Source organism: Carettochelys insculpta, chromosome 13 (assembly GCF_033958435.1).
Source record: "Carettochelys insculpta isolate YL-2023 chromosome 13, ASM3395843v1, whole genome shotgun sequence".
Taxonomy (NCBI): Eukaryota; Metazoa; Chordata; order Testudines; family Carettochelyidae; genus Carettochelys; species Carettochelys insculpta.
The window spans coordinates 12,836,077-12,846,839 of NC_134149.1; the positions used below are offsets into that span (position 1 = coordinate 12,836,077).

Genomic DNA, 10,763 nt, shown 5'->3' on the forward strand with positions numbered 1-10,763 from the left:
CTTAACCTCTGTACCTGGAAAGTTAATAGAGCAAACAACCAAGCAATCACAGCTTGCAAATACCTAGAAGATAGTAAGTTGGTAAGCAGGGCCATGAGGCCTGAGGCAACCACCATATAGTGTCCCAGGTGTGGGGCCCGGGCAATCCCCTTCCCCAGGCCCCACCCCTGCCCCACCCCTTCCCCCAAACCCTGCCCCTGCTCTGCCTCCACCCGGCCCCTTCCTGTACCTTCTCTGCCCTCTTGCCAAAAGCTCCCTCCCCTGTGTGACACAAAACGGGGGACTACCAGGGGGCCAGGTGCTAGGGGGCCTGCTGCCAGGTGGCAATGGGATGGCCCTGCCCCACACTTGCCATGGTGGTGGGAGCCTGATTTGTTCTGCCCTGCTGCTCCCTCCCAGCCTGCTACACTCCACTTCGCCGTGGCAGCGGGAAGCAGAGCATCCTGGGGCCAGGACTGGGGTGCTTTGTCAACAACAAATAGTGTTGAACCAATCTAATACCATTCACTGACAGGGTAACAAGCCTTGCGGATGGGTAGAAGCAGTAAGTGTGGTTTATCTTGACAGTTGTAAGGCTTTTGGTACTGTCTCGAATGACCTTCTCATAAACAAACTCGCGAAATATAGCCAAAATGCCGCTACTATACAGTGGGTGCATAGCTAGTAGGAAAACCATTTCCAGAGAATAGTAGCTATCAGAGATTCACAGTCATGCCTGATGGGCATATGAAGAGGGGTCTTACAGGGGCCTAGGTCTTGTTCTGTTCATTAACGATTATCTTCATTATCTTCATTAACGATTTAAATAATGGCGTAGAGAATACAGGAAACCCTCCATTTAACAGAATAGTGGGGGGTCCCTTATTGCCGTAATTCTTAAACGCACAGGTTTACTGCCCCCCTGTGCCCCCAGCCCCCGCCCCCCCACCAAAAAAAATCCTCCAACCAAAAATAAAATAAAATAAAATAAAATAAAATAAAATAAATAAAAACAAAACAAAAACAAACAAAAAAACCCCTGCCACTCACCAGGGCTGCCACTGGAGGAACCCATGGATCCTGCCCTGGCTTAGACCATACTGCGCACCTGGGACCCTGCCACCATGCGTGGCTGAAAGTGCCCTGCCGTGCAGCTGCAGCTGCCTTGCCACGTGTGGCTGGAGGCACCCACTGCGTGTGGCTAATGGATCTTTGCCACGCGTAGAGGCGCCCGCTGCGTGCTTCTGGAGGGGCCACCTCATAGCCTGCAGACGCCACCACCAGAGCCGCTGCATGCTCCTTCCAGAAGGGTGCAGTCTGCAGCAGGGCTAAGTCTATCCCTTTTATTTTTGGCAGTGGCAAAGGGAGGCATTAGGATTTTATGGACTCCAGTGGACTTTGGAAACAATGGGTGGGGGTGTCCATTGTTCCCGAAGTCTGCTAAATCGGGATCCGTAATATTGAGGGTTTACTGTGCATTTGTAAAATTGGCAGATTATACCAAGCTGGAAAGCTTTGCAAGTGCTTTGGAGGCTGGGATTAAAATGTAAAATGATATGGACAAACTGGAAAAACAGGCTGAAGTAAATAGGATGAAATTCAATTTAAAAAATGCAAAGTACTCCACTTAGGAAGAAGCAATCAGCTATGCATATACAAAATGGGAAATGAATGCCTAGGAAGGAGTGCTATGGAAAGGGATCCAAGGGTCATAGTAGGCCACAAGCTAAATATGAGTCAACAGCATTAAAAAAAAAAAAGTGACCATTGTTCTCAGATGTATCAGCAGGAGTGTTGTATGCAAGGCACAAGAACTAATTCTTCCATTCTACTCTGTGCTGATTTGGCCTCATCTGGAGCATTGTGTAGGTTGACCATATTTTCCTATGTTCAATGTAAGACACCTGGTAAAATTACTCATTTTCAAGCAAGTTCAGTGGCAATCAATCATGCAAATGCTCAGATCATCATCAAGTTGACAGAGCCCATTGAAAGCAATACTGTGTAATTGGATTATTTTTTTATACCATCTTACCTTTAGGACTTTAATGTTCACACGGGGATGGGGTGACACATACATGCATTGTCAAATACCTCTCTTACATCAGTGTGTGTGTGTGTTTGTGTAAACCACCAAACCCATCCTATCCTTCCAGTACTCTGTGCTCTGCATGGGCCCCTGGGCCAGACCCACCTCTCCTGGTACCTGGTACTGTGTCTTCCCCAAGGTAGCACATGTAGGAGGACATGCAGGGTCATGAACACCCACACCCGGAATTCTGCCAGGGTTTACACCAGAATGCAGCCAATACTATGCAGGAGAGAAGGGACAGGAGCTGCTTCCACTCACATGGAAGGTGTGAGAGAAAGAATGACTTTGCCTGTGTCTGTACAGAGCTCATCTCTTCCCCAGTGCCCCTGCTTGCATGTGCTGGAAGGAGCTTGCCCTTTCCTGTCCACACAATATCAAAAGGCAGCTAACACCTCTAGGCTACAGCTGAGCACGGACATATCCCAGTCACCTCCTGTCCTACAGTTACAACGTGGCTGGAAAGAGTTAAGTCCTAAGGATGTATTGTGCACCAAGGCCCAGGGAGCCTCATGCCAGCGATTTCAGTAAACTCTGACAGGAACGTGGCTCAGCAAGGAAGGTTGCCGAGGGGACAGAGCAGCCCTGTGCTCCCTGGTGGCAGGATCCAGGGCGGTCATGTGTGTGTGCATACAGAAATCAGCACCTGCCCCTGGGAATTCTGCAGTGTTTGCAGACTCAGAGTATGAGCAGGATGGTGACTGCTTCTCATCCCCCTTCTCCAGAATCTAGCTGCAGACCAGAGAGACTTCTCCACCCAACAATATGAGGGGCTCTGGCATATGCAGGGCTTGGTTTTTCCTGGCCAATGCTCTGGGCTGGAGAGCGGTGGGCTTTCCCAAGGTGTTGGCTCACCCAGAGATAGTCAGGGAAGGAAGAAGTCCACCAGCCAGGATGCTGGTGAGCACCAGAGCTCTTACCAGGAGCTCATTCAGTGATTCTTAAACTTCAGTGCACCACGACCCCCTTCTGACAACAAAAATTATTACATGACCACAGGAGGCATGACCCCACCTGGGTTCAACAGCCTGGGATGGAGCAGGTGGGTAAATCCAGAATCCCGCTGGCCACTGCCCCAAACAGGGGGAACAAAGCAGAAGTTCAAAGGTTTCAGCCCCAGGAAGATGGCCTGTCACCTGAGTCCCACAAATTTAGGTGGAAGATGAGCAAGTTTAAACAGTCTTGACTACTATGGGGTCCTGAGCAACAGACTGAGAACCTCAGTTTAGTCAGTACTTGCCTTGAGGCCAGGAGATTGGACTAGATAACCTATTGAGGGCCCTTCCAGGCCTACACTTTTAGGATTCTATATTTGCATCTACACTTGAATCTATAACATACTAATTTTAGTATTACATCAAAATGAAACTCATCGAAAACAATAGTTGCAAAGAGTTGCCATTACATACATGGAATGAGCAAGTGAAAAGAATAATTTTCTGTTTTCCCTCCCCCCATACAAATTGTCATTGAAGTTGATATTTTTGCATGAAATGTTTTAATTTGGAAAAAATTCTATTTCTCTATGGAAAATTTTCTTCAAAGTTTCCAGCCAGCTGTTCCTCCCCTTCTGCAGTCTGTCTGACTCACAGTTGACTTGAATGTAAACGGGGATTATGCTGTTTTTGAGCACAACCTTGCTTAATTTTACTGGTAATGAGTACAGAGCTACCTTTTCTCCAGCCTGGCTAAAAGCTGCTTCTCTCTTTGTTTGGTCAAAGGCTACGCAGCACAATATGAGTGCCCATAAGTCTTATACAATGTCACTGCATACACTTCACAATGCTACTAATCACTAGTGTGCCACAGGCTTACATCAAACACTTCACTTGTTGTACATATTATTATTGTATTATAATTCAGTTGATTCTCTCTTGGAGTTCAGAACCCCCGTCTTTATAGCCCAGACAAAGTTTCTCTTCCCTGCTGGGATGCAGCTGCCAAGCTGTCTCCTCCCCTCATTTGTTAGCTTTATAGTTTTTTAACCTAATACGTAAATGGCCCTTAACTGTCTCTGCCTGGTGACCGAGCCTGTCAGACAACTACACATTCCGTTGACTAGGGCAGGCCTGTTTACCAAGGCCTCACTGACATGCCAACTTTAAACACAATTTAGTGTGTCATAATTCCAGCACATATCTATAACTTTCCATGTACACACTGTACGCAAGAAGACTATGATCAGTTAGTGATTAGATTTCCAACCAGATCTTACCTGCTACCTTGTCGATTATGGCAACAGTGCAGCAGATGCAGTAAGAATGTCAGACTTGACAAGAGTGGCTGAGACACAGTAAGGAACTACAAATGTACCTCCATGTCCCAACACCCTCAGCATCAGAATGGGTCAGTGAGAGACAAGGGAAGAGGGAAGATACCAGGCTGTTCTCTGTGGCACCCAACCAGTATATCACATAACAATTTTTTGTTCAACAGAAGGAATGTGACTCACGTTCCTTTCTGTATCGTACACAATAAACTTCATTTGTTCTGTCGTATTCTGTGGCCCCCATGCCCAACACAACAGCAGGTGTTACTTAAAAACTAAGAAACGTAATGAGATTTAAAAGAATGTAAGCAAAACAGTGAATTCAGAGAGGATCATTTAACTGCTGTTAACTTGTGCAATAATGTGTCACATAATGTGATCAAAGCACACATTAGTGTAGACATTGCTGTTGGGAGCAACTGACTATTTTAATGGTGGACAGAAAGAGTGACGGGAAAGGAGACAGAGGAGGGGTTGAAATTAACTCAGAGGAAAAGCTTGTTGAGCAAAGTGGTCTTTTCCTGCCCAATAGTTTCTTATGTCATTATAATTCATCACTGACAGCTTATAAAGGCAGTTATACGCGTGCTTTCTGCTGTCAAGTGGGGAAGTGATTTGAGTTCATAAATCTTGTATTGGTAATGGGATTGCATTACATAGGCCAAAAGCCCCTCCCTTAATCTAGTAGTTCATGAAGAACCCTGGTGCAGTCAGGCGGTCAGAGGCCTCTCAGTGAAGATTCAGGTGCCACCAAACACAGAAGTATTTGTTGACCTGCAGAAGAAGTGGATATTCTTTTCTTCATGATAATAGTACTATGGGAGATGCTGTGTCTTTTGTTATGTTACAATATATTGTATATGATGTCTTTCTGATTAAAAGGTGATGTTTCTGTGAATATTCAGCACAGCAAATAGAAAATTTGTCTTTTTTCAACCTTGTTCCAAACATATAACCTCATAAATGGCTTTCCAACACAGCAGGTTGGCAGGCACACAAGGGAAAAGTGTGGAAGCTACAGGTAAGTGTAACAGATACAACTTACAAATATACATTAGTCACCCCAAACCCTTCAAAACATTACTCTAAAGTGAGAGACTGAAGTGGTTCCAGGAAAAAAGGGAGAAGTTCAGGCTGGCTGAATTTTATTTCAAATGTAGTCTATGTGAAGTGCTTTTATTACTTGGATAATGTATTTGAATGTTAATAGCTCCATCTGTATTCCAGATGTAATTTGGACATTACTGGATATCTATCAATTAATCCTAGTACATTTATTTTACACGATAAGGGCAAATTCTAAATTTACACTCCAATTAAACTCTTCAGGCTTTTGACAGATCTTTAAGTTTTAGAGACTTCAGAGATCAGAAATTTTTAAATGTGACATTTGCTCATTTACATAATGAAGTTACCAGCAATGCAGGAAAGGGTAAATATGTCTTGCATGTATTCTAAGAGTACTTTCCTTGAGCCCATGGTAAACAGTAAGGAAGGATGTTAGGGACATTTTGGGCCAAACTGAATTCAGTGGAACTTCTTCCATGAATAAGGCTAACAATCTTTGGTCCAGCTCCATCAGAAGACTATAATGAAACTAAGGAGAACTAATGATGGAAATAACTGAGCTTTGCTGACAAATTACTATTATTAAAACCAATACACGCTGAAATTCAGAGACTTCTGTACTGCTAATTGGAGTTTTGTGTTATAACCAGGGAACATAACTCAAAATTAAGTCCTTCTAAATACAGAGTGTCAAAAATATTTCTTGATTGCATCCTAGGCTGTGGGCGGGTTTTTATTTTCCCAACAGTCCTCTAGAAAGCTAAAAATCTCTGACACGTTTCATCATCCTAATTGCTCTCTCCTAGAACTTCGCCAGTTTGTCAATAACCTTCCTGTGAGATGACTTCCATAAATTGTGTGCAGTGCTCCAGGCATGCTCTTACTAGTCCTTCCTGTGATGCCATTATGACCTATTTTGATTTGTGCTCTATTTTTCTATTAATAACTCCAAGATTCCATTTCCCTTCTCAACTACAGTGATGGTTTTAAGCTGCTGTCCATCATTATCCCAGAGCCTTTTCCTTACTAATATCTTACAGTAGGTGATCTCATGTGACTTGGTTTATGACTAGAGCTATCCATAAGGAAGTAACCAGAAAGTGAAAACACCCCGTCAACTCATAATGGGCTACCTAGACCTTGAGTCTGGGCCCAGAAGAATAAGTAGGGTGGGGAGTAAGAAGGAGCCATTCCTGGGTGCTTCTGCATTGGGGTAATGCAGTAGGGGACACAGGCCCTCCAACAGAGGTGGACAAAGAGGACAATTTCCCAAGGGGCCAGGTAATATAAAAGGGCCTGGCAGTCCTTGGCCTCTACTTCTGCCATCAGCAGCACAGAGGAGCTAAGGCAGACTTCCTGCCAACCCTTGTTCTGTGCCGCTCCCAGAAGCAGCTGGCACCATCCCTGCAATCTGTGGGAAGGGAGGGATGTCTCTGCACTGTTCCTGCCCCAAATCCCAACTCCACAGGTCCCACTGTCTGGAAACTGCAGCATATGGGAGCTGTGGGAGCAGTGCCTGCAAACATCGGCATACAGAGATTCCCTGACTCACTCCCACACTCCGGAGCCACTGCCAGAAGCGTGCCAGTCATTTTCTGGAGCTACCCACATGAGTATCAACTCCCTGATCCCCTCCTGGAGCCTAATCCCCTGCCCTACTCCAGAGCCAGCACCCAAACTCCATCCCAAAGCCAGCAACCCTTGCAGAGTCTGCCCCCAAATTCCCTCTCACAGGCTGCACCCTGAGCACTTTCCTGCACCCAAATTCCTTTCCAGAGTCTGCAGCCCAGATCCCTTCCCTTACCCTAACCTCCTACTCCAGTCCATTGAAAATGAGAGAGGCTGGGGAGAGCAAGCACAGGGCAGGGCCATAGAGAAGGGGCAGGACAGGAACATGGCCTCAGGAGAGTGTGGAGAAAGGGGTAGGACAAGGGTCTTTGGGTTTGTGCAGTTAGAAAGATCACAGCCCTGGTGGGAAGATATATAGGATACGCAGCCATGTAAAATGAGTGCTCAGCAGCAGAGCCAGCAACTTGCTGGGCACCACTCAGTGCAGATGCGCCACTGCCCACCTGTAGGAGTGTGTCCATGCAGGTGTGGCTTATGCATGCATGGGGGCTTTTCTACCCTGGGACCCGGAATTGCTGTCTGTGGGTTGGGGCGGGGGCGGGAAGAGGATGTGTGAGTGTAAGTGAAGGTTTTTGCAATCTTCCCCCTTGCTCCTTTGCTCAGTGGGTCTTCATGCAATCACATCTGAGATATGACTGCTGCAGTAACTTCCACACCCTGATTATTCATGCACATAAAAATTAAAATGCTGCTCCTGGCTCTTTTAATTTTGCATAGTTTTTCTGTGATACAGCATCTTCCCTTCCTGGTACCTCCTCTGTTTTTAGTTACCCCGATCTCACTTTCTAACATTTTGGATGCTCACAATACAGTTGCATATTGATATTATTGTTATTTCATATTTTACTACAGTGCCAATAGGCAAATTTCTTAGGTTTCTATATCAAGGATCACAGATCCATTGCACTATGTGCTATGTAAAGCCAGAACTGGTCAGCATTTGTTTGTTGGAAACTGGTGATTGGTCATAGTGGAAACTTACCAGAAGAAAGGATCAGTTTCACCAAATTTAAATTGAGAAGGTTTCTCAGGTCCCTGCTCTATCTGATTGACAGCAGACTTTCTCTCTCTGATGTTTTAAAAACAGCTTAGTAAGGTTTCTGTTTTGTCTGAGTGCAGAATGGAGACAGTTTTGAAGTTCTGAAAATTTTATTGGGACATGGAAATGGTTTCTCCTTTGGCTTTATGGAAAACACATGCTGTGCCCAGGTCTAATACAAACACACATGGAGACTAACATGGCTATCTCTCTGTTACTATATAAATATAAGAGAACCTAAGAATTTATAATCTAAGATATCAACCAGACTTCAAGAAAAAAAACTGATATTTTTATTAAGAATGGACGATCCAGCTCGGATAAGATATAACCCAACAGGATCCAAACCCACAACTACAGGTGTCCCTGCTGTTGGATCTCCATGGGCCACAATTAGATGATGATCTTTTTTGGTTCCATTGCTGCTGTTAGCATCCCAGTTGTTAGCTGAGACAGCTAACTTATCTTTCACTTAGCTGAGACAGCTGCTTACCTTTCACTTGTCACAGTTATCTACGCCTTGATGACTTCCAGGATAAATTCCCAAACTACCCTCTACCGGGAGCCGTTCCTGAAGATTATTTGGATGCCTCAGCTAAAACAGACTGTAGCCACCTGCTTGTTAAGTGTAGCAACCTCATCATGAAATTGTGCAAAGTGCTTTTGCTATTCCCAAACACAGCAACACAAGGGAGCACCAGAAATCTCAGCAATAGCTGTTCTCAGAAGATTACTAGCATGATCTGTGGAATAAAGAGGTTTGCATATGTTTTCATAAAGCAAACCTCTTTGAACTTCTGCATGGCTCTACATCTTTAGTTACATAACTCTAAACTTATATCCAGTAAGGGCTATCCCTTTTTTATTCTCATTCTCTGTGCTGGCACTGAATAATCAGAGTAAGATGGGCATTATTGACTGCATGAATATGACATCCAAAGCCTACTGTCTTCTGGAGTTGGTACACCCATGACTAATTCACTCCTAGGCTAGGGCCACACTCTGCATACTGTTTACCTGTCACAGAAATGTCCAGGACTGTTAATAGGTGAGATATAAGTTAAAAATCTCTATATTTACTCATCTGCGATTTAAAGTGTTGCCTACTATAGGAAATGTAGTAAAGGATAAGAAAGTCTATGCAAAGCCTCTTCCCTCTGGACAACACTACAACATTCCTCGCTTAAGGCAGCCCAGGTGTTCTCTGTTTCAATGTCAGGCTAACCCATTAATAAGAACTCCAGATTACCATGGCCTCTAGGTAAGGCCACCAGAGTCTTACAGTTCTGAATCTGTACTGCCAGAACAGCTTGTGTGCTTGCGAATTCAAAATGCCAGTTCAGGCATGTTGAGAAGCATCAGCAGTAGCATCAGCATTAGAAACACCCTGCAGAGGAAAAAGCATTTGAAAACAGTGGATAAGACTTCTCTCCCCACGTCCGCTGCCTATGCCAGCCATGAAAATGCTATAAGGGCTTTGCTTCTAACAGCTATTATTTTTCTAGTTAGCCTTCCAGGCATATTTACTAACTGAAACTTACATGTGGCAGCAGGTCCGTCAGTCCGGGCTCAGGTTCTATCCTTGCCCCCCAAGACATAGGAGATCTGTTTGGATGGAATATAACTCAGCCCACTGCATCAGCCAGTTGGTAGACCACTAGAGCCATCAGCAACCTGTTTCCTAAGTGTCTTGTCTCTTACAGGTCACTGTCGACTCACATGGCTTCAGAACAGAAGTGGTAGGAAAGCAGGCTACAGAACTGATGTCGAAAAACACATTCTTGGTCCCATTGAGCCAAATTCCTCATGTTTCTATACCAAGGATTTGTTGGAAGTTAATCTTGTCCCTCACTACAACAGGATCAGGGAACCTACTGTGTCATCAGAAGCATTGTGGGGAAGGGCCAATAACTGGACCAGGTGGCCTTCTGTCAAAGGCAGAGTTGACTATTTGCTGTCTCATAGAGCTGGAAGGGACCTTGAAAGGTCATTGCGTCCTGTCCCCTACATTCACAGCAGGACCTATCACCATCCTTGGCAGATTTTCACTTATTTCAAATCTAACTTTCCCCAGAGCCTTGCAAGTCCCTCTATGGATTGAGGTCACAACCCTGGGTTTATAAGGCCAATGCTCAAACCACCAGCTATCCTTCCCTCCAGCTCGCCTGCCCCAGATGCTTGAAAGGCTCCCTCAAGGAATGGGCTCACAACACTGCATTTACAAGATCAATGCTCAAACCACCAAGCTATCCCTCCTCCCACACTGTCATGAAGGGATTTCCATTAGCTTGACAGATATGTTTGCCCAGGTCTGTGATAGATTGTCCTGGTCTATGAAGATCATGTCAGTCCGGCAAGCAGCAAATACAACACACTGTCCTTTTTTTGGACAAGCTGTACCCTGTTTTGCTGAAGGAAATCTTAGATTTTCTGAATGGTCTTCAAAGAATTACCTACAAAATGGGCTCCTGTCCCTTATGGTCAGTGAAAAACACTAGGGAGAGATGGCATCCATTATCGAAGTGTTAATGCCTCCCTTATTTGAAAGAACAAGGCTAGGTCACCTATAAGAAGCAGTGGTTATGTCTTTGTAAAGGAAAAACCTCTTGACATTAACATAAACAATTTCTACCTTCTCTTGAATGTCCTGTTTTGATGGACAGCATCCATAAGGTAACGGCTAATGAGAA

At 44.8% G+C, this 10,763-nt stretch overlaps 1 protein-coding gene across 1 annotated transcript in view; it reads right to left on the reverse strand.

Annotated features, from left to right (window-relative positions):
- The window catches only part of IL1RAPL2 (interleukin 1 receptor accessory protein like 2), a 579,631-nt gene that overhangs the window by 251,411 nt on the left and 317,457 nt on the right, over window positions 1-10,763 (reverse strand). The gene's annotated exons all lie outside the window — the stretch shown is intronic.